At 40.2% G+C, this 24,790-nt stretch overlaps 1 protein-coding gene across 6 annotated transcripts in view; it reads right to left on the bottom strand.

Annotated features, from left to right (window-relative positions):
* Positions 1 to 24,790, bottom strand: part of Fam110b (family with sequence similarity 110 member B) — a 140,335-nt gene that overhangs the window by 78,621 nt on the left and 36,924 nt on the right. Inside the window, exon 1 of one of the 6 annotated variants that reach the window (XM_036179536.1) lies at positions 12,762 to 12,820. The exons of the other annotated variants lie outside the window; for them this stretch is intronic. The gene's annotated coding sequence lies outside the window, so the exon portion shown is untranslated. Of the gene's footprint in view, positions 1 to 12,761; positions 12,821 to 24,790 lie in introns of those variants that run through there. 6 annotated transcript variants of the gene reach the window in all.

Below are 24,790 nucleotides of genomic sequence, written 5' to 3'. Positions count from 1 at the left end.
CTTGCTTACAGTTTCAGAGGTTCAGTCCATTATAATCACAGTAGGGAGCATGGCGGTGTGCAGGCAGATGGGGTGCTGGAGCTAAGAGCTCTACATCTGGACTCAGAGGCAACAGGAAGTAGACTGATGTCACACTGAGTGAAGCTTGAAAAAAGAGACCGCAAGCCCCACCCCCACAGTGACACACTTCCTCCAACCAAAAAAAAAAAAAAAAAAAACACACTTCCTAATAGTGCCACCCCCTTTGGGGCTATTTCTTTCAAACCATCTCAATGAATGTATACATAAAAGTCTAGCAAAAATGCAGCATATGAGTAGTTTTCATATCTACATAATAGAAATGATGGATGTGTCTGAATTATTTCATTATTTATTAATAAAATTAAGTATATATGATTTATAAAATGGTATCTTCTCCTTTAGAATCAAGAAAGCAATATAACTGTAGAAGGCATCTTTAAGAATGATTGAACCACTCAGGAGGCAGAGCCAGGCAGATCTCTGTGAGTTCGAGGCCAGCCTGGTCTCCAAAGCAAGTTCCAGGAAAGGCGCAAAGCTACACAGAGAAACCCTGTCTTGAAAAACAAAACAAAACAACAACAACAACAAAAAGAATGATTGAACACAGGCCCTTCTGCACGCTAAGCATGAGCTCCAGCATTGCACTATAGCTGGCCAGTTCTGATTAGTGGCTCCGGTGCCACCTCAGGCTGGTAATGGTTGCTGCTTCAGGCATGCCTTGTTGGTCTGATCTGGTCCATCACCTCTCTACAAAGTGGAATCTGCTTCTTCTGAATAATTTGTAAAGATGGCCTTAGGAACAGGATGTTGATGAGCTAACCATTCCCAACTATCAGTCAAACAACTAAGCTGGGAACTAGATGCTCAGTTCAGAGCTGTCAGCCAGTCGGTTGGTATCATAGGCACCAGGACAATGGCCTACTGGCACTGGTGCAATCCTCACTGCTCCATATGCCTCAGGTATTTCATCCCTCTCCTTTTCCCTAAAGAGAGCTACACACATTTGGATTAAATAGCCTACGTTAAATGTCTCAGAAGAACCTGACATGCCTAAGTAACAGGGAAAAGGGAAAAGAATTTATCTGTATATAAAGTTAGAAACATTAACATGAGCCAAGGTGGACTGGAACCTGGCTGGGTCTCTGAGACTGATTTGTTACTACTAGCTTAAGAAATGAATGTGGAATGATGGAAAGAAAACCAGTTGCATCATTGTGTCAGCTTATACTGACTACATTTTTACTTCCATAGTTTTGAAAACTGTGTGAATCATGGCTCAGTAACATTAGCAGGTAATGGTTCTCTATGTCTCAAATACCAAAAAGCTATTTCATTCATGAATGTTTTATGGTTAATTTCACTGTTCCTATGGACCTTTTTTTTTAAATTTCTACAAAAGAAATAATGAGAAAATGGGACTTCCTTAACAGAAATTTGCCTTTAATCAAATTGAGCTGTATTCTGTCTATATGGTCATCATAGTTAGGATTATTATTGCTGTAATGAAACACAATGACCAAGAACACTGTTTATTTCTCTCATAGTTCCATATAACAACTCATCATCAAAGTAAGGATAGGAACTCATGCAGGAGGAAAGAAAATTGAAGGCAGGAGCTGATGAAGAGGTCTTCGAGGGGTGCTGCTTACAGGCTTGATCTTCATGGCTTGCTCAGCCTGCTTTCTTATAGAATCCAGGACCTCCAGCCCAGGGAAGGCACCACCCACAATAGGTTGGGCCCTCCCACATCAATCACCAATTAAAAAAATGTGGTAAAGCTTACCTACAACCTGATCTTATGGAGGCATTTTCTCAACCTAGGTTCTCTCCTCTCAGATGACTCTAGCTTGTGTCAAGTTGCCATAAACTTAGCCAGTACAATGGCTAAGTATATAATTACGTATAAAGTCAAAATTTCTTTTGCCTACTGAAAATTACCACCCACAGTTTCATTTCAGAATGCTAAATTTTTCATGAACTGTATCTGGGCCCCTATGTCTCCGCTGTTTATACAAAATAATACAGGTCCATGTCCTGTTCCAAGTTCCTTTAAAGCAAGGAAATAATTTTATTGGTTACATAATCCTGTTAAAAAGCAGCAGCAATAATTATAGCACATTTTTCATTTCAGGAGTGCTAGTCTTCTAGAGCATTCATCACTCAGTGATGTGAACAAGAGAAGTATTGTGTCCTTCAAGAATGATGAAGTTATATAAAAAGAAATAATCTTTTGAAAGTATGAACCACAGAATAGTTTCTAAATAAAGATGAAAATCTGTGTCATGTATTTAAGGATCTTTCTTAGGTTAACAATATACACATTATGGACATAATAAAAGAGCAATTCCTTCAAACATTGTTGGGACAATCTGTGTGTCTCTGGTGACATCTGAAAGTCATTAGAGCTGTGGGTTGTCGCTGCGTAGGTAGACACCTTTTCTAAGCACAGAGTACCTGGCAGAGTAAGTACATGGGAAAGATGAATTTTATTGCTGTGTTACTTTTCTCATGTGTGACACTAGCCTTGAAACGAAGTGACTTGAAGGACACATTATCAACTTTTAAATTTTCTTGGGCTTCTCTTTTACTTCTATTCAAAGTGAGATTGCAAGTGAATTTAATGTATTTGATTAGATTCCTCTCAAATGACTGTTCCAGGTGTCTGCAAGGCAACACCCCATTCAGAGAGCTGCATTAATTCTACTGCAGACAGGCCCCCCCAGAGGGGAGGCTTTCCATTTCTTTTACATGGAAAAGAATATGATGAATGGTTTTTATGAAAAAAGTCTGACTCCAGCTTGCAGAAGTGACACTGCACTAATCATATAGAGGCTTCAAATTAACGCCCAGAAACATTCTTTAATGAGCAAGTGGGCAGGTATCTAACAGAACAACAGAAGTGACTCGGGGGAGCAGAGAGCACGGACAAGAGCTGTGCGTGCACACCCTAATGACACACCGCATGTTAAAGACCAGAGATATCTTTGTGGCTTTGGACATCTTCCCTAAATGGGTAAGCAGGAACCCCAAGTTTACTTCTGTCATTACAAATAGAAGCCATGTGCTATAAGTCCATGAGTGACTGTGCAGAGAAGGTACCTGGTGTCCTCTATACTGAGGACATTAAGTTAGGGACACTGGCTGTTGCTGTGGGATGTTCTCTATGCTGTGAATGTGCTGCTCTGATTGGTTGATAAATAAAATGCTGATTGGCCAGTAGCCAGGCAGGGAAGTATAAGTGGGATAAGCAGAAAAGAGAATTCTGGGAAGTGGAAGGATGAGGCAGAGAGACACTGCCAGCCGCCGCCATGAGAAGATGTTAAGATACCAGTAAGCCACGAGCCATGTGGCAACTTATAGATTAATAGAACTGACTTAATTTAAGATATAAGAACAGCTAGCTAGAAGCTTTCCATGGCCATATAGTTTATAAATAATATAAGTCTCTGTGTGTTTAATCGGTTGGGTCGGAGCAGCTGTGGGACTGGTGGGTAAGAGAGATTTGTCCTGACTGTGGGCCAGACAGGACTGGAAAAACTTTAGCTACAGGTTGTGTTAGTTTTTAGAGATAAATTAACTTAGTGGGCGAAGATTAATTTAGCACACAGGTTTGGGTTTTCAGTCTATGACTGTCCCTACAGCTTTAGTCTTATGGCAGCACATGACACCTTGACAGAGTACAAGGCACTGGAGAACTGTTCACCTCACAGAGAAGAGGGAGTGCTAGGATCCTAGTCTTCCCTTTGCAGCATGCTGCCAAAGACCTGAGATCTCCCACTATGCCTCTTTTAGGCTTCAGCTACTGTCTAGCAGCATTACAGTAAGACCTAAACCTTAATGCAAGTGCCTTTAGGGAGCAATGCAGATCTAAACAGGAACATTAGTTCATTTCATTGCATCCGCAGTGGTCAGATCCAACAGAGTGGATTCTGACTGCTCCAGGGAAGGTAAGAGATCTTAAGGGCCTTGCTCCTCTGGCAGAGGAATGTGGTCTGGCTCTTGAGAATAAGTGCTTCAGTTCTTAGACTTGGATACCTGACATCACAGAGCCTCAGTTCCCACAGGCTTCCTTTCTTGGAAAGGAAGGACAGAGAAGCAAGTCTTATTTTGCTTTGCAATTGTCATTTTCTTAAAAATGTCCTTATTTTCAGCAGTGATTACACACAATTTCTCTTTGTTCATTTTGCAAAATCATTTATGCTCCCCCAAAAATATGTTGTACATACACTCTGTACCTTTTGGAAGGATGTATTTTATAAGAAAAAAAAAAAATCTCCATTTGTAACCAAGGAAAAACAACACTAAAACAACATTGACAATACTGGTTGGTTTCAGAATTCCTAAACTAGCTAGAAATTCCATAAATTTATCTACTATATCTTCCTCTTTGATGTACTAGTGTGGGCTGCTCTGTGATCTGTGTTCACTCATACCTTCACACACGTCTACTTTCAGTATACAACTTTCTGACCTACATCCAAGTGAAACAGAATGCAATGCACCAAATCGTTGATAACTGAACAAAGTGGAGTCATCCAACTGCAAAACACACATTGCACCCACAAAATTCAATGTCAGAATCATGCATTAGTGATGAGTGCCATGTGGCAGTGTGAGCCATTAGGAGTAGCCCAGATGGGTGGTATAGGTGCTCACATTGCTAAGAAAGGATCTTCCTACCTGAGGAGAATAACTAAGCTGCCACATAAAGGCACAATCATTCAAACACTGTAGTGCTAAGAAGAAAAGACAATAATCTGGAAATGCAGCAGCACATGTACAATTGATTCTGAAAGACACATTCAGACAATTCAAAGGCAGTTTTAATACACAGCAAGAGAACAACAGGATAGCCATTTAGAGCAACAGTAAACTCTGATCCCTACTTCACACCATAAATGGCCCCTTGAAAGAGGCCCAACCTGAAAACTGCCCTCATGGTTACTACTCAACACACATGAAAACATATATCACATAAAGACTCATTCAGCAGTATTTACAGTAGCTTTCTTCAGTGCTCAAGCGAAAACAATCAGAGTAGCATTAGTAGGAGCAGAGATACACAAATGGTGGATGTGCACACAGTGGGAAACGACTGTCAATGGGGAATGACTAGGAATCAGATAGAAAGACACTATCCTGAATGAAAGGAACCATCCCAGTGATGGCTTGCTGTGTGTTTTCTTATCTGTGCATTGAAAGGTAGATCCAACCAACTTACACTGTCAGAAAAGAGAAATCACAGCTTCTTTTCTTTTTTTAATTCAACTTAATTTTACATATCAGCCATGGGTTCCCCTGTCCTCCCCGCTCCCGCCCCCGCCCCCTCCAGCCCACCCCCCATTCCCATCTCCTCCAGGGCAAAGACTCCCTTGGGGACTCAGCTCAACCTGGTAGATTCAGTCCAGGCAGGTCCAGTTCCCTCCTTCCAGGCTGAGCAAAGTGTCCCTGTGTAAGCCCCAGGTTCCAAAGAGCCAGCTCATGCACTAAGGACAGGTCCGGGTCCCACTGCTGGGTCCCACTGCCTGGGTGCCTCCCAAACAGTTCAAGCTATTCAATTGTCTCACTTATCCAGAGGGCCTGATCCAGTTGGGGGCTCCTCAGCTTTTGGTTCATAGTTCATGTGTTTTCATTATTTTGGCTATTTGTCCCTACGCTTTCCAATCTTGGTCTCAACAATTCACACTCTTAACAATCCCTCCTCTTTCTCGCCAATTGGACTTCTGGAGCTCCACCTGGGGCCTGGCCGAGGATCTCTGCATCCACTTCCATCAGTTATTGAATGAGAGTTCCAGCACGACAGTTAAGGTGTTTGGCCATCCAATCTCCAGACTAGGTCAGTTCGACCTAGTCTTTCTCTCGACCATTGCCAGTAGTCTATAGTGGAGGTATCATTGTGGATTTCTGGGGACATACACAATGGAGTACTACTCAGCAGAGAAAAACAACGACATCAAATGGATGGATCTAGAAAAAAATCATCCTGAGTGAGGTAACCCAGACTCAGAAGGACAAACATGGTATGTACTCACTCATAAGAGGATACTAGATGTAAAACAAAGATGACTAGACTGCTACACTCCAGGGAGGCTACCTAGAAAACAAGACCCTAAGAAAGACACAGGGATGGCCCAATGACAGAGAAATGGATGAGATCTACATAAACAACCTGGACGTGAGTGGGAGTAATGAAGGGCAAGGTTCAAGGGAAAGAGAGCTTAGGGGATCAGGAGATCCCAGCTGTATCAAGAACAGAGAGGGAGAACAAGGAATAACAGACCATGATAAATGAAGACCACATGAGAATAGAAAAAAGCAAAGTGCTATAGAGGAAATCATAGCTTCTTGTTCAACTGAAAAGAAGCAAGAGAGGAAAATTTGCTGAGAAGCTGCAGATGTCTGTTCTGCAGCAATTTCCTTCAAGATTAAACCATTCATCATGGAGGGAAGCTCCTTAAGACAGAGTGTTTACAGGAAGGTTAGATGTGCAGGTGTTCTGAGAGGAGGTGAAATAATCCAAACTGTAAGGAGCTCCTTAAGCTCAGGAAATAAACGCTACAAAACAGCTTCAGGAAGTCCCTGAAACTGATGAGATTAACTAGGCTTCTCTCTCCCCAGGAATACATAACAGTAAGGACTACTGAAGGAGATACTCTGAGATCTGCTGAACTGCCTAAAAGCAGCAGAGGCCAGTCAAGATATGTGGAAGACGCTCAGACCAACTGAGCTACCTGGAAAGAACAACTCTCCAACCTGTTAAGTTGACTTCAGGGTGGACAGTATGCTCCAGATTTCCAGTTTCTGTGAGCTATCACCCATGCTGGGATGGGCTTTGGTGGAATAGCTATCTTTGAGTCATTTCTGTTCCTTATAGAAGTAACTCCTCAACAATATTCCTATAAGTAATCCTAATAAAATTCACTGGTTTGCCAAGTTGGACTTTGGTGGCATTAGTTCTTGGTGTCATCAGTTCCCTATTTGGGGTAAGCAGATATTTTTCCCCCAAGAATAGGTTCACACAACAGTATCCTATTCCTCTATTGGGGTGCATGTATTTATCAGAACCTACAAACTGTATAGCTATAATAAGTTGAGAGCAAACTGGTACACAGCAAGGTCCAGCCCCCCCCCCCAAATCCTCTAAAACAAACAAACAAAGCTGACCCAATTTCTTTTTAAATAAAATTGATGTCATAATAATTATTTTGTAGTTTCAAGAGAGAACAACTTGGAGTTGGGCTCTATAGGTATGGAATTTGCTTGTTTGTGCATTCAAAAACAAAAGTTCTAAAGCAGTGACAAAATATCATCCCTGTGGGTAGAGCATTTCCACTAACACTATTCAGGACATCCAGAGCATTACAGAGTTCACATCCCTGAATGAAGGAGGAGATAGCTGCCCCAGCTCCAGGTGAGTCTTTGCCTCAAGCTGGTCCTGGGATGCTGGATAGCATCAATCATTTGTTCTGGCAACCACCTCACAAGACAGATACTTCTGTTTCCATGTGATGGAGAAAATTGATGGGTCACTAACCCCGTCCAGGCCACCAGAGGTAAGTGGTGAAATGGGGGCATGCTGACAGTAGAGCCTGGAGAAGTGCCTTTGAATCAGTAAGCCACTGTTCTGAGTTGCTGGTTTCCTGGGGGTCTTCTAAGAAAGTGACTAGGTATGGAGTGGGGAACCTGTGGATGGAGAATCATGATTTTAAATATTTGGGTAGAGATTTGATTTCTAAAGGTTGGCAATAATAAAAGGGACAAAATTAAAATTGAAAAGTAGAAAAAAAGTTGTTCCAATTGGCCTTTCTGTTGTTTGTGGTTAGCTTATGATAAAACTGACCACAAGCAACTTAGGGAAGGAAAGGGCTTCTCTGGCTATATACTTTGAGTAACAGATGAGGGAAGTCAGGGCAGGAGCTCAAGCAGGAAGTAAAGCAGAAACCAGCAGAATGCTGTTGCTCACAGGCTAGCTCTTTGGTGTGCATGTTAACCAGCTTTCTTATACAGCTCAGGCCCACCTGTCTAAGGGATGATGCTGCCCACAGTGGGCTAAAATCAAAACAGTCAGTCGTTCACAGACATGACCACAGGCAATATGATCAAAGCAATTTTTCAATTGAGATTCCCTCTCCCCACATGACTAGGTTGCATCAAGCTGACAGCAAGAACTCACCAGGACAAAAGTTTTAAGCTAAGAAAGTAAACTGGTCTAAATGTCTCAATATCCAAGAAAAAAGTAGCCTTGCAAATAACTTTGCACTCAGCTCTCAAATATGCCCTACATACGTGTCTGAGCATGTGAGCATGCATGCATTCAAATGTCCTGCAGGTCTCTAGGTCCTCTTATCAATGCCCTCCCCATTTGTTTATTCATGCTAACAGCTTGTATTTCAGGTTGTAGTGGAAAAGCGATACCCAAAGGACCTATGTGTTCACTATCCCAGGGTCTAAAGCTTAGAGTAGAGCCCTGTAGGCCACCCACAGTCACAGGGCATGAGGAACTCCAGCTAAGTGTTGTCATGGTAGTGATTTGCTTTTAGCATCGGTGTACATAAATCAAGTAGTAATTAGTTTCAAAGCACTGACCGAGATCTGTCTGTCACCCTCTTCTGCCAGCCATAGGCAGGAAAGGCAAGTAGCCTATTTCCACTAAAAGTCCAAGCTTCTTTGTCCTGAGCCTTGTGTTCAACCTTAGTCCTAAAGTGCAGGGCTAAAGAGAGGTGTGACAGGTCACTCTGTCTGGGATCCAGCCTGTGTGACAGTGACAGTGGGGATGGGATGAAAAGGGGCCAGGTGAGAGGGGATCTTACATGATCACATTGGAACATGACTTGACAACAAAGGATCATATCAGTTCAAAACTACAGTGGTCAAAAAACTAATATAGTTTATAGGAAGAAATGTGGTGATCTCCACAGATGTAAACATAAAACATGTACGCACAACATACATACACACACACACACACACACACAGACACAGAGAGAGAGAGACAGAGACAGAGACAGAGAGACAGAGACAGAGAGAGACAGAGAAAGCAGAGAAACATAAGCAATCATATGATTTCAGTCAAAGCAAACCAAACCTTCACTTTAGGACATATACATGGCACATTGGACAATTCATACAGGAGGCTTCAGCGCATAAATGAAATACACCCTCATGAGGATTTTAGTTTTAAATGTTATCAAGTTCTATGAACTGAAATTTAACTTTATGAACTTTTCTGAGGTACTGGTTAGTCAACCTAGGGCCATATACAAGACTCGTCAAGCACTCCACCCCTAAACTATATCCCCAACCCACTTTTACATCTTACTTGAGGCAAAGTTCCATTAAGTTGCCGAGGCTGCCCTTGGCTTGCAAGTCTCCTGTATCCACCTTCCCAGTAGGTGAGATCACAGACCTGCTCCATCAGACCCAACAAAATATCAGTGTTTCCTAAATCTGACCTGACATCTTTGTCTAAGGGTTTCTCTACCTTATTTAAATTTTTAAAAACTGCAGAAATTGAAATAGTATTAGAAATCCAAGTAACAATGAAGTATTCTTTTAAATCATCTACTGTCTTCTACTAAGAATTCATCTAGGGAAGTTTAAAATTATTTTATAACTATGGCAGTTTAGTTTTTTAAAAGTTGTATATTATGGGTCAAGGGTTGGAACACTTTTCATCAACAATGACACAGTAAATATTTTTTTAGGTCATTGGAGTATGAAAACAGTCCCATTCAAGGCCTAAATAAATGGTCATATGTGCATGTCAATAAAATTTTACCTGTATAACACAAGACTGAATTTGTCCCAAAGGCCCTAGCTTGCCAAGCACTAATCTAGAAGAGATATTATGTTGAATTCAGCCTTGGGAACATATTGAAACTGAAACTTCAGAGGAAAAAAAAAAAAAGCAAAACATAACTGAGCAACTGTTTGTCTTCAAATGTATATTAGATGCAGGAAGTTTCTGGCCGTTGCTAATTTTTTGCCATGCATAAGGAGATTCATAGTGTGCATCTTTTCCCACACAAAGCATGTGAACAGGTGCTAACATGGATCGCAGCTGGAGACAGTGCATATCCTGCATATGATTCCACTTGCAAGAGGATGGCTCATCTGCCTGGCACCGACGTTCAACAGGCCTAGTGCACATTGAAAAGAAAAACAATTCAGATCTATCACTTACAAGCCCTGTTCACTAAACCTCAGGAAAGCACTGAAAATATCATGCTTTGAAGAATACACAAAGTAATAAGGGAGCAGAGGAAAAACAGGGCATGTCTTTCCCAAATGGCACAAAGGGAGGCATGCCCACAAGCATAGGAAAAAATAATTAAAACATAATCTTCATACAAGGAACAGCACCTGACATACACATATACACCACACTGAACTGGCCCAATTACCTGAAGCAAGGACCTGTTGGAACTTTGTCCACCACTCTCTTTAGAATGCCACCCACCGTACAAAACAATATACACATCTATCCCAAACTTGCTTTGTCATTATCATTAGAAATTCCAAACTTTTTATATATTTTCTCTTCATGTTCTCAGCTTTGTCTCACTTACACAAATGTCTCAAGAAGATGAAACTCTGTCTCTTTCTTCCTGCTACAGACCTGGCCTTCAGAGCAGTACTTGGCAGAGCCAGTTATCAATAAATATGGACGGACTGGGTGTATGTTGTGCACTAGGCAATCTTTTCCACACAGCTTTGGGACCTAACCTTTCTCATTCTTCTGGATGGTGGGATTTCTGTGCCCACTTTCTATTGTCATTGAACTTTGCTTAGTACAAAAGATGACATTAAATGTTGGCCTTCCCATGGCAACAGAAAAATAGTTTTATTTTCACTTCAAGCTCCACTGTGAACATGGAACATTTTAGTCAACTTTGTGGTGAGAAGTTTATACTGAATGTTTGAAAGCCAGCATTTTACTCTTACATAAAAACAGATGTCTCTACTCTTGGGTTCTTGGGCTTAAGATAATTCCTGCTGTAGTTTTTTTAATTTAAAAATTACTTAAATAGTGGAAAGAACAGGAAATAAAATTCAAACGTCCTTTGGATACAAATTTGAAGAAAATCACAAGGAGGTGATTAAGTGTGTGACTGCAATGGAGAGGCCTGGGTGACAGAAGTCGCATACAGTTTATCACTAAGGTAAAGGGCATCAGAGAGCTATCGGTCACCTCATTTAAAACAAAGCTGCTTTTCTGAAAGAGGTAAAAGTGAGGCCAAATGCCAGAAATGTGAAATACAGCTCCTTGTAAAAAATATACATTTGGCATCTATGGACCCTCACATCTCTGGCTGACAACTTCTTTGAGATTTTATATATATATATAAAGCAATACCCATGAACCCACAAGAAGCTCCAGAATGAATTCACTCACAGTTGCCTGACAATGTACCCTAAAATCCCCTCTGGTACCTGGTGTTCTCTCACATGTGACTCTAAGTCTACCCATATAAGCAGTATCTCTAGATAGCAGCCAGGTCTTTTCTTACTATGTATATAATTATTGTCTTTTTATTAGCACTACTAACAACACTGTCATTACAAAACATTCTAAATTGCCCTTGCCAGTGATTCGAGCACACCTATTTCTAAATTCCGGACTGTTTTCTACTTTGGGCTTTTTCTCACTTACCATTATTAGGTCCCACACCAATCAGTGTTTGGCAAGTCTATCTTAGATCACCAACTCACACAAGTTCCCTATAGCCCATCTTATCAAGTGCACTGTTCTCCCTGGGGTGGGTCCTGCCTGTTGACAACAAACCCAGGCAAACCCTTTTACATGGGCTAGTTTGTGTTCAATGTTAACTGCATGGCTGCATGATAGACTCCCAGCCTCATCTGGCCACTAGTAACCCAGGGGCAACAGACTAAAATATACAGATCAATGAATGAAAATCATCCCTCAGTCCTATTAACTAACAATAATGACATATCCAGGAAGGGCTACTTTTCTCTCCCCTAGAAACATAGTGAGTTTAGGAAGAAAGAATGCATATGAAAAGTAGCCTCTAATGTGTTTAAAGTCTTATAGTTATGATGGTTCAGTCTATGGTGATCACACAACTCAACATGGGACCCAACACCTAGAACCCCTACAGTCATAGTAATGTGGTAGCACAGTGTAATGGCGTGATTATGGTATACTGCCAGTCAGAAGAAAGTACTATACAGACAGTGATGGCATGGGCACTATTCTTGATGAACAATGACTGTTGCTGGCATATGCGCTTTCCTTGACAGTTCTGAGGATGAAAACTAGGGGCTCCCACATGCTAGGCAATTTCTCTTAACACCAAACCATATTTCAGACCTTTAAAATAATCTTTGACCATTTTAATTTAGAGACAAGGTCTTGTTAACTTTCCCAGGCTGATCTCTAAATTGCAATCACCTCTGCTTTAATACTCTGGGCTCAGGGTATATTATGCTTTACGTCATTAGGGTCTACTCCTACAGGTACCTTTATCAAATACTTAATATATAGTTTCAAAAGGTAACTGCTAAACAGTCTGATGTGTTGTACTACCAGTAGCCTCACACATCTGCTGACTGTGTCACTAGCCTGCATCACCAGGCCACGTGACTACCTACTTCACCATTGCCATCTCAGAAGCAGATGGCATGATGCCGAATTACCCAAGGACAACCTTCTTAGAGCAAGTGAAGTATGGAAATTTGAGCACTGAAGTCAGTTTGACAATTCCCAAGCAGCTTACCTGAACTTTCTGGAGAATTCTCAAGTGACACTACAATTTCCCAGTCTCGTGTGCATACCCTGTAAAAAAAATCCTGAGACAGTAACTACCAAGAGTTGAGTTGCGAGCCAACTGGCAGACAAGGAGACAGACAGCCCCAGGATAATATTACAAGCCCTTTAAAACAGTTTTCTCTGGTTGGTCACATACAAGAAACCACAGAAATATGGTCTCTGAGGAGGAATGGACAAGCGATCTGGTGCTGGCTGTAGTGCTCCTGAGAAGGCCCACTTGACAGACCTGCAAGTAGTTACCCATAGAAACTGAAAACAGTTCCCAGAGCCCCGTCAAAAACCTGAGCTTAGACAGATCCTTTACCAAGGCCTCCCCTGAGAAAATGTGCAACACCAGCAGCACAAGACCTAGCTGGCCTGTGGTGTGTTCTGGTTTCTCAGAGATTGTGGAGTTTTGAAGTAAAGAGCAGTAGAGAACCAATGTGCTTCCCTATATTCACAAAGAAATAACACCATCCCCAATGTACTGGAAACACTGTCCCCACAAACCTGAGCACTCAACCAATGGCAGAAGAGAAAAGTGTAAGTGCCCATGAAGAAGACATCTATCCTTCCCACAAAACTGTGAGATCTCAGGAGGCACAGCACACAGCTCTGTATTGGGGTAATGGCTTTTGTCTGATGACCTATGATTTTATAGGGATAGTTTGAAAGACAATAATGGAAAAGCCATTTTTCTCAAGTGCTCAAACAGGAATCAACCCTTTTGATATTTTGTTAATGCTATTATCAATGACAGAAACAAAAATGATAGAACTTATTATAAGAAAGTCAGTGGTAGAGAATGTTTTGTCCATTACTTTTCTTTAAATAAATATTAACTAATAAAATACAAATATTTTTATAAGTGAAATTACTGTTCTTTCAATTTAGACATAGTTGTTCTGTGTCTACTTGGTGGCAGATATTACATAACACAGAAAAGCCAGCCATTGTTCTCTAACAAGCACAGCCTTTAAAAGAGACAGAAGCCTATTTGGACTGAAACAAGCAATCCCTATCAGTATTTTGTGATATTTAAGACCCAATGTAGTCATACAAGTCACGATTCTTCATGCAACAGTTCTAAGAGGTTAATTACAAAGTGTTTATCTTCCTTTACCCATCCACTTGTCCATCTATCCATCTGTTCTTCCATCCATACAAATTCCATCCATAATTTTGAGTTTAACAAAAACATCCAATATTTCTAACATTTGTGTACTCAAGTATCCAACTACATGTTTCTTGATAACTAGCTTTCCAAAAGTTCATTTCTACCTACTGCAGGTGGATGACATGAAAGACAACTGATAATTTTAAATTGGTTATAATTATGCCGCATATCTCCAATGCAACATTCTGAATACCATGAAATTTTGTATAGCTATGCAAAGATAATGCTATCTTGTCACTAATCTCCAAAGTTCCCCAAACAGAAAGTCATATGAAAACCAAACCAACTCCTTAGAAACACAGTATGATACACAAGCATTCTGGACATGAATATTAAATAAATAAATGAATGAATAAATAAATAAATAAATGTAAACTTTTTGTTCCTGACCTAGAAGTGAGAAATGATTATACTTGTGTTCAATAGAAGAGTAATTAAATGGTAACTGGTAAGGGCCAGAGTTCTAGAAAACACACAGACACAGACAGAGATTCACACTTACACAGAGACACACATACACATAGTATTTGTCATACACTGTTCTTGTTGGGACTGAAAAAAAAACTTAATACCTAATTTTTTTAGATTTGTCTATTTTATTTTATGTTCATGAGTGTTTGCCTCTCTCTCTCTCTCTCTCTCTCTCTCTCTCTCTCTCTCTCTGTGTGTGTGTGTGTGTGTGTGTGTGTGTACGCGTGTGTGCGTGCATGCGTGCCTGGAGCCCAGGGAAGTTGGAAGAGGGTGTTGAATCTTCTCCAGAAGAACAGGAGCTGTGTATGGGTTGTGAGCTGTGATATAGGTGCTGGCTATATTAACCACTGAGTGATGTCTCCAGCCCCCAATACCTATTATTTTCGAAATGATTTTATTTCTAGTGAGAAATTTCCTCATTATGACTCTTTTTTTTTTTTTTTTCTTCTTTTAAAGTCTAAGTTTCTATGCAGCACTGGCTGTCCTGGGTCTCTCATGTAGACCTGACTAGCTTTGATGTCATAGAACTTAGCCTGTGTTTGCTTCTCAAGTGCTGGGATGAAGGGTGTGCAGGATACCTGGCCTACCCAAGTGTTATTCAACATCTATTTTGGAGGCCAAGAGAGGGCTCTTTACACAAACTGCTTTCTAAGTTACTACTGAAAGTTATTCTCAAAAGAAACATCAGTCATCAGTCGCTCAGCATCTACTAGGTGCTAGACAACATCAAGGATGCAAAGCAGAGCTTCTGGACACATCGACCACAGCCACAGCCACGGTGGATGCCAATGCAAAAACTGACAACATACAGTCATCAAGCCCAATTATTTATGGTTAGAACAGACATGTGTCCAATGAACACATGTAAAACTAAGAAGCAGAGGCATGAGCTAGGTGTAGTGGCCTGTGCCAGACACACACAGGCTAAGGCAGGCCTCATGCTACACAACAATCAAGCATACCAGAAACTACGTATTTGGAAATAAGTAAAATGATAAATCTTACATTACTTTTTAAGTTTGAGGCCATCTCTTCCCCCATGATGGGAAACACTGCTTGGGGTGAAGCAGATCGATAAGTGGGATCTGCACTTCCAAGCACCACAGTGGTGAAGACAATGGCAATTCTTTTGCAATAACAGATAACTAGCACCCACCAACAGCCTCACAACACCTTCCCTTGAGTAACACTTGAGCCTCCTGTTTTCATCCTCATTATGTGAGCAGGTGATTTTCCTAAAACAATGTTTGCAGATACTTTTGGAGGGGCCTAATTAGATAAAAAACACTGCAAAGTACCATAGGCTGGACAGCACTGCTGACTGAGTTTTCATAATGCTGAACTGCATATAAGCAGCGTAGTGTCAGAAGCAGTTTAAGGCTTCCTACTCCCAATTTTCCACAGCTCACAGAAATCAGGGACTGAGAATCCATGAAGCTTTCATGCCAGCAACTGTTCTAAGGAGTAGGAAGATTAAAAACAGAAGTCAATGTTTAAATTAAGTCTTACTTTGACATCACATTTTTCTTTTCATTCTCAAACTGGTCACCAAGCATACCAACTCCTACAAAAGGAAGCTAGTTTTTCAAATTCCAAAATCTCATTATTCATTATATGTACCCACAAGGTCACAAAGCCCTTCGTGTTCTATAATTAGTTATTCACCAAAACAAAAATGTATGAAAATAGGATTCCTCTATTACCACGAGAGAGACAGAGACAAAGACAGACACAGAGAGAGACAGACACAGTGAGACACAGAAAGACATACACACACCAAGAAAACATAGTTGCAGTCTGATGAACAGAGAGCCTCTGGTCAACAGCTGTATATTAGAGAACCACAGGTTGTTCCTGTGGCCCCCAGGAAGCTGCATAAAAAAATAATGGTTAAACAGGGATTACTATGAACAGTTATCAAGCAAGAATTACAGTTATAATATCTAGTCTATTTGTATTTGGCAAAATTAAAGAAAATATTCTATCACCTATCCTATATTTGTGACTCTAAAGTTTCATACCTAATTTATCTTTTATCATAACCAAGGAAAATTATAATTAGAACTGTAATTATCTAGTCTTCAACTACATCAAAACCCCAAAAGGATGTAATATTATCTAAGTAAACAGGAAATGCTTTGTAAGCAACTTCCAAAATTCTGGAAATAACAAAGATACCTGACTGCCTGGACAGTCACCCAAACTTCCTCTGCAATGTTGGGACATCCATCTTCAGCCTATAGGTCTACAGTCTCTCAGTCAATTTTCCCTGTGTCCTGTAGAATGTCTAGCTGTCTCCTCTGTGAAGCAGGAACCTGAAGAACCATCTTGCTCTGTTTTGGCAAAATTTAGTAGTCATTCTTCCATGGGTCCTGCATGTCCAGTCTATACAACATTTTGTCAAGTAGTCAGACAAGGGCACTTTTCTGCCCAGTGGCTAACTTTTGCTACAAAGAAAGCAAACTCCATAATGAGTTTCTTTGATGCCCATCATCCTCTTTGAAGTAACTGGTGCTGCCAAAAGATGTGTCTTACTGTCTAGAAAAATCTAAGTTCTTAAAACATTTTAAATGCCATTTTCTGTAGGTCTTTGAAGTATTTGAAGACTACTACCTAATTGAAATATACCTTTGTATACATAAAAACTTAACTAACATGACTATAAGTTTATCATAAATGACTAATCATTAATCTGTATTTAATCATCCATTATAACTTTAAATCAGTTACATAAACATAATACCTGAAACAATAGTAGAAATATATATATACAATATAACAAAATTACCTTCAAATTTGTATCAATAAACCAAAAGCCATAGCAATGTAAAACATTTCTGTGGTGGTTTTGTGTTCCCTGAAATATTGTGCACCCTAATAAACTTATCTGGGATCAGAGACAGAACAACCACAATATTTAACATAGAGGATAGGCAGTGGTAGCACACGCCTTTAATCCTAGCATTCCAGAGGCAGAAATCGATGTGTTCAAGGATACAGCCAAGCATGGTGACTCATGCCTTTAACCCAAGGGAGTGATGGTAGAAAGCAGAAAGGTATATAAGGCGTGAAGACCAGAAGCTAGTTAAGCATTTGGCTGGTTAAACTTTTAGGCTTTGGAGCAGCACAGTTCAGCTGAGACCCATTCGGATGAGGACTCAGAAGCTTCCAGTCTGAGGAAACAAGACCAGCTGAGGAATTGGCAAAGTGAAGTAGCTGTAGCTTGTTCTGTTTCTCTGATCATTCAGCATTCACCCCAATACCTGGCTGAGTTTGATTTTATTAATAAGAACTTTTAAGATTCCTGCTACATCTGGTGCCCAACGTTCGCGGTACGAATTCATGAAAAAGCCTCTTGCCTGTAGCCTTCCGGGCCCCAACTCAGACCCAAGCTACACTCAGCCAGTTGTGGTGGCACACTGGTTGGATTTACTGAAGATGGCAGAGGCAGGAGGATCCTGAGTTTGAGGCGGGTCTAGGAGGCTTGCTAAGGAGAAACTAAGGCTGGCTGGGGACTAGCTACAAACGGTGGCAGTGGGACCATGGAGGCAGCAGCTGCTGCTCCAAGTTAGCAGCTGCTTCTCATCGTGTTGGTGACTGCAGTGACGCTGATACCTGGGACAAAGGGTTTACTACTGCTTGTTCAGAGAAGAATTGCCAGGGCCATTGTGTTACAAGAAGGCATTGGCAAAGGTCAGTTTAGAAAAGTTTGGCAAGACAAATGGTGGGGAGAAATTGCTGTGAAGATTTTCTCTTCTAGAGATGAATGTTCATGGTTCTGAGAGACAGACATTTATCAGACTGTGATTGCTCCAAACCACAGAGGAGGTGGAAAAAAAAAAAAAAAAAGAAAAGAAAAAAGAAAAAAAAAGTCTGCAGGGAACCATGACCACACCTAACAGTGACTTTGAAATCTTCAAAGAGATGATAGGATCCCACAACAATGATTCCACATGGACTATGGAAAAGCCATTAAGCTGATTAACACCACGGAAAGATCAACTCTGGACTACAAACTACTCAGGACAATTTTGAGATGACTAGCTGAGATGATCCAGCCTGACAGACTACTTGCACAAGGACTTGAAACAAGCCCTGCAGTTTCCTATTATGCAGAGACTGGATAAATGATACAGGACTTGACAATTAACCCAAAAATTTTCTTTTCAGGATCCTCTAAGGATGGAAGTAATTTTAAGAAAATGACGCCCACTTTCTCAAGAGGTGGGATGGGGTTTTTGGTCATTTAATGAGTTTTGGATATTGTCATTGTTTACAATGGTTGGTTACAAATTGTTAATTGTTAATGGCCAGGGAAAAAGCTGAACATGGAGATTAAATTCAGAGGTTTTGTTTAAAAAAGAAAGAAAAAGAAAAAAGAGAATATAGATATAAGGTAGATCATTGAATCTACTCTGAGAAAAAAGATGAAGAAATAATAGGATAAATGGGTAGATGATTGAATCTACTCTAAAAAGAAAAAGGGGAAGATATAAAAATGACAAAAGGTAGATTACCAAATCTATTATGAAAAGAAAAAAAAAATACTTTTAAAAAGGAACTAAGCCAGGTGGTGGTGGTGCACACCTTTAATCCCAGCACTTGTGAGGCAGAGGCAGGCGGATCTCTGTGAGTTCGAGGCCAGCCTGGGCTACCCTGGGTTACAGAGTGAGTTCCAGGAAAAGCACAAAGCTACACAGACAAACCCTGTCTCGAAAAACCAAAGATAAGAGAAGAGAAGAAAAGAGAAGAGAAGAGAGAGAGAGAGATTGCATTTACAATCAACCCCTTTAAATAAAAATAAACATTTATAAACACTATTTGGGAGTAGCTGTTCATACCACTTCCTACTGATCGGGAGCGCTAGTAATTTTATGGGGATCTTGAGAAAATTAAGAATTACAGTTAAATCTTGGCTGTAGTAGTCTGTGAGGATGGATCATCTAAGTCAGTTGCTTTGAAGCTAATTTTGGATGTGGAATCATCTGGGTTATGGTGTCATTGGAGACCTTTCAGGGGATCTTGTCTGATCAAATCATATTAGCCTGAAAGCAATCCACAGGTTCTCATCTTCTGTGGAAACAAAACAGAACCTCTTTTCTAAAGCAATGTATCCTTAGACACAAATTTTGAAGTCAAGATAACTTTAATTTATATATGTTTAACTCAGCAGCTTTTATAATCATATATCTTTCTGCAGTTAAATATCCCAAAGACAATATAGTCCAGACTCTCTGTGTGATTACCATCTTTATGTGGCTTATTTTTTATATTACTTTTACTGACTCTTTAAAGATTTTATTTTTAAAATTATCTATTTCTTTATATAAGTCTATCCTCTTTTTCCTCTCTCTTCCAAGCCTATGTATATTTTTTACACATAATGTAAATCATTTGAAGGTTTATTCCCTCTGAATCTGTCTTATGTTTACCTATTATTCTATTCTGATCATTGTAAACTGCAGCATGGCTGAGATTGAAGCGGCAGCCCTGGCTGCTAACTCTGCCCACCTCAGCTTTCCAACATGGTGGAGGTACCCAGGAGAGTCATGCTTACCCCGCCAATTCTGAGGTCCATGCTGCCATCAGGTAGCATGCAGCTGGCCTATAAACCCTTTTTTGTCTCTGTGAATAAAAGCTAAATCCACCATGCAGTGTCCTGCATGACTTGGAGACACCTCTGTGTACCATGGCAGGAATCTGCCATTCTGCACTCAAGCCTGATTGCTATAACATCTCTGTACCATGGCATCTTTTGTACTGTAGCCCGCATAAACATGAAGTAGGTAGCTGGTTTGGACTCCTTTTTAGAATCTCTTATTAAGTTCTCTCAGGTTTTAGGTGGAAACTGGAGCCTCATGTTGGGTGCCAACTGTAGCCAGAAGATTTCTCTAATCTTGGCCACAGTCCCTCAGAAACTTATAAAATAATCATTCAGAGGCTTAATATTAATTACCAATTGTATGGCCTATGGCAGGCTTCTTGCTAGCTAGCTCCTATAACTTAACCCATTTCTATCAATCTGTAAGTTGCCACATGGCTGTGTCATTACCAGGCTGCTGGCATCTTGCTGCTCCTTTGGCAGCAGCTGGCGTCTCACCCGCCTCTCCATATATCTGCTTGGATTTCCCACCTGCCTCTAAGCTGCCTTGCCATAGTCCAATGCAGCTTTATTTATCAATCAATCAGAGCAACACATATTCACAGTATACAAAAAGACATCTCACAGCACCCATTATCACATCCTCCCTAAACACAGAGCATATAGCTTCAGGTGTGTAACATTTTCCTTTCCCTCAGCCAGCCAGGTTTGACTCCTTGAGTGAGTTTGCAGGCAGATGGAATAAGCTGAAATTCTGCAGCACACTGTCACTGCTCTGAAAAACTGAAAAGGCTTTCATTCTTCTTCCCCTGTCTCCAGTGTTTGCATAGAAAAGAAACCCAATGGTTTTCCATAATTCTGCTTAATTAGGTTCAGCCCTAATTGGAAACATTCTTACCATCACCATTATTTTCTCTACATAACTCTTCTATCTGATTTATCTTCTGTTTGAAAGTTCATGAATATTACTGATGGAGACACCAGCTCTAGAAACCTGTTACATAGCTAAGTTTCCTGACTTCTAAATTCAAGTCCTTAAAAGTCTACATATAGATAGTATGTAGTAAAACTATCCAATGTCTGTAAAACGAAACCCTTACAGTTAACCATGACAGCCCCAATAGATCATGACCCTACAGCCACTATTAAAGTATATGGACAGTAGAATAGACATGAATATTTAAACTTAGCCACTAAAAAATTAGTGTGAGAAGGTAGTGCATGCTGACACTAATACTCCTGGGGTGGGGGTGGGCTCCAGCTCAACAAAAGAACAGCTGCCTAGCACAGGACCTTGTTCCATACTCTGCAGCACCACAAAAAAAGAAGAAAAAGACTAGACTGCTTCCACTTCTGGGTGAGACCTAGACAAGGGTTTTCCTTCTTTGGATACCTACTCTAAGTGAGCAAGCAAGCATCAATATAAATAGAGTACACAGGTGTGGTCAAAGGCTTTCTAGTCATTTCAGGGTAATTTATGGGAGACTGTACTGTAATGAGAACTCCTGATATACATTGTACACTCAGAAAAAAACACAGTTTGTGTAACCAGGACTTAGACATTCATTTTTGATGATTAATGCCTGGATGTCACTTAAAAACTCTGTATCTCATCATCCTCAACTGTAAAATGGGCACTTTTCAGAATGAGCCAAGTTAAACAAAGTATTTCTAAATGAATTATGATGACTTTATAGTTCTGTAGTTTCACACTAATATCTAGAAAAGAATTTGTTTTGACAACTTCTATTAAGTTATTAATTAAGTTAAAACAATGTTTCATTATATAACACCAGGTGGCCTTGAATTCGCTATCCTCATGCCTCAGCTTCCTACAAGCTTAGATTATATATCAGAGTCATCAGGCCAGGCTTGTTCTTCTAATTTAATTACATAAAATATAGAAATGCAATTATAGCTGATCTGCTCAGTGAATATCACATTTAATTCCTTATGTTAAAATAGTCTTAGTTGAAAGAAGACAAATTTCTCTGATAGTATCTGATTATTTATGTTTCTCCTAAAATACATATGTTGAAATCCAATGACCAAGGCAGTGGTACTGGAAAGGCCTCTGAGAGGTTCTTAGGTGACCAATGCTATGGAATGCCCCTGGAAAAGGACTCCGGCTTCCTTTCCTGTGGTGATATATTGTGTCCCCAAATATATTGTGTACCCTAATAAAACTTATCTGGGGTCAGAGAACAGAACAGCCACTAGATTAGACATAGAGGACACACAGTGATGGCACACACCTTTAGTCCTACCACTCCAAGTCGTGCAGGGCACTGCATGGCGGATTTAGCTTTTACTCACAGAGACAAAAGGGTTTATGGGCCAGCTGCATGCTACCTGATGGTAGCATGGACCCCAGAGTTGGTGGGGTGAGCATGACTCTCCTGGGTACCATCATGTCAGTTAATATTTTGGGAAAAGATACAGTAATAAGAAAGACTGGTGATGCTGTGGGGGATAGGACTCTTACCTTGGCATCCCGATTTCCAATGACTTATCACATGGCTTGAACATGGGCTCAGATGTCACATCACAGGCTACAGACTCACACATCCTGAGTGTGGCATTCACTATTCTAACTGCACCCACCATGTTGTCACACTCAATCTGAGTGTGGCATTCACTATCCTAACTGTACCCACCTGCACCCACCATCTTGTCACACTCATCCTGAGTGTGGCATTCACTATTCTAACTGCACACATGCTGTGGGATTTCTTTTTGTATTCTGTGAATATGTTTTGCTCTCATTGGTTGATAAATAAAGCTGGTTGGCCAATGGTGAGGCAGAATAAGGTTAGGCAGTACATTCAAACTAAAGATGGAGATGAAGAAGGGTGGAGTCATGAGGAGACACTGCCAGGAGAAACAAGATGTGAAAGAACATGTAACAACAGGAAGCCACGTGGCAATGCATAGATTAATAGAAATGGGCTGAGTTACAATATAAGAGTTAGCTAGCAAGAAGCCTGAGCCATAGGCCATACAGTTGGTAATTAATATAAGCCTCTGTGTGTTTACTTGGGACTGAGCAGCTGCAGACCGGGTGGGACATAGGAAACTTCCAGCTACACACACACTTGCACCCACCATCTTCTCACACACAAACTGAGTGTGGTGTTCACTACTCTAACTGCACACATTTGCACCCACCATCTTGTCAGATTATCTAGTTTTGCTCCAGTAATAAAATACTTCATTAACAAACTATTAAGCTTTGACTTTTAACAAATTAACGCTCCTTAGTTTTAATTTTAGCCAGATAACTCACTATTTTCTAAAACAAACTAGAATAAATTCTACATCACCTATTAATACAGAACAGGTTTAACTGGTGAAAAGTTTCAGGGCTCCATTTTCATCAGTGCATAACATCCTCTGCCAGTTCCACAACCACAACCACAACCAGCGCCTTGTTAAAGAGTTTTCATGAGTCCCCAAAGTACGATGCCACTGAGCACTGAACGCATATCACAGCTCCAAGAGTCCAAGCTGACCTTTATTCTGTGATTCTATCTAGTGAAACTATTCTTAGAAAATTACAAAGCCGATTACTTTGTTAAGTATAATATCCAAGCTGACTAATATCCATCTAAATTACAAATCACAACAGATACTTACTTTGATTTTCCTGTTGCGACCTTAGCATCCTTTTATTTACATAATTGCTGTTTTGATAAAGACATTTTAATACAGATAAATCTGCTTTGCAAAAATATATATATTTATCTTTCTCTTATATTTTTAACTTAAGCGTATTTTTGGTGCATTGAAGTAAGCTTATAAAACATGAGTCTTCATCACAGGTATGATAAATTCACTTTCATACTTGTTCATAAGCATTTTTGTAAATGAGGCAGTCAGCTATAAAGGGCTATACACAGACCTGTTTTGAGATATAGCACCCTCTCAGGGTGTCAGGCTGTGGTAGTCTGTATGAATGCCACTGACCTTGCAATGCTGTAGGTATTAATTTTCAAATATCACAGGTAAGCAGTTTCATGCAAGCTCTAGCAATCATATTTAGGCACTCACATACATACCATCAAAGGGCAAATACAGTCATTGAATTAAACCAAAAGTGAAGGAATTGGGGCTCTCTACTGGCTCTCCGTTAAATAAAAATCTTCAGTGACAGTGTAGTACAGCAGGTAAGAAAACAGAGTTCTAGAACAATCCCATGGGGTTTAAGTCCCCTGTCATTTTGTATCATCTGCAGCCAGGACAAAGGAGTTTACTTCTCTTTACACTGGTTTCTCTATCTATAAAATGAAGATAGAAAATCAGGACTTAGCACTCAGAGGAATAAAGAAGTAACACAGAAGAAGGAATACAGTACACTAGAAAGCCCCTTGAAAATAGTAAACACTATGCCAAAGTGTGAGGGTGTGGGGTTAATATCACTAGGTAAAGATAACTAAAGGATATAAAGGGGAACACGGGAAAGCAAGGAGGGCTTTAACTAAAGAAAGAGAGGGAGGAAGATCAATACAAGGGAGGAGCAAGGCGGGGGGAATAACACCAAGGATGTCTAAAACAGTCATAAAGAATCATATTTTATTGACCTAAAATTACGTATGTTACATATAAGTATATATGTATATGTATATATGCATAGTTTAAATGAAGTTAGCCCACTTAGTCTGGTAAAGCTCCCACAACAACCATTTGTTCTCTAACAACAACATCAGTACCAGGCATAAGAAACCACCTTTTAAGATGTTAGTCATGG

The sequence above is a fragment of the Onychomys torridus genome, chromosome 2, assembly GCF_903995425.1.
Source record: "Onychomys torridus chromosome 2, mOncTor1.1, whole genome shotgun sequence".
Taxonomy (NCBI): domain Eukaryota; kingdom Metazoa; phylum Chordata; class Mammalia; order Rodentia; family Cricetidae; genus Onychomys; species Onychomys torridus.
The sequence above is the reverse complement of the archived record's forward strand: the minus strand, read 5'-3'. Positions and strand labels throughout refer to the sequence as shown.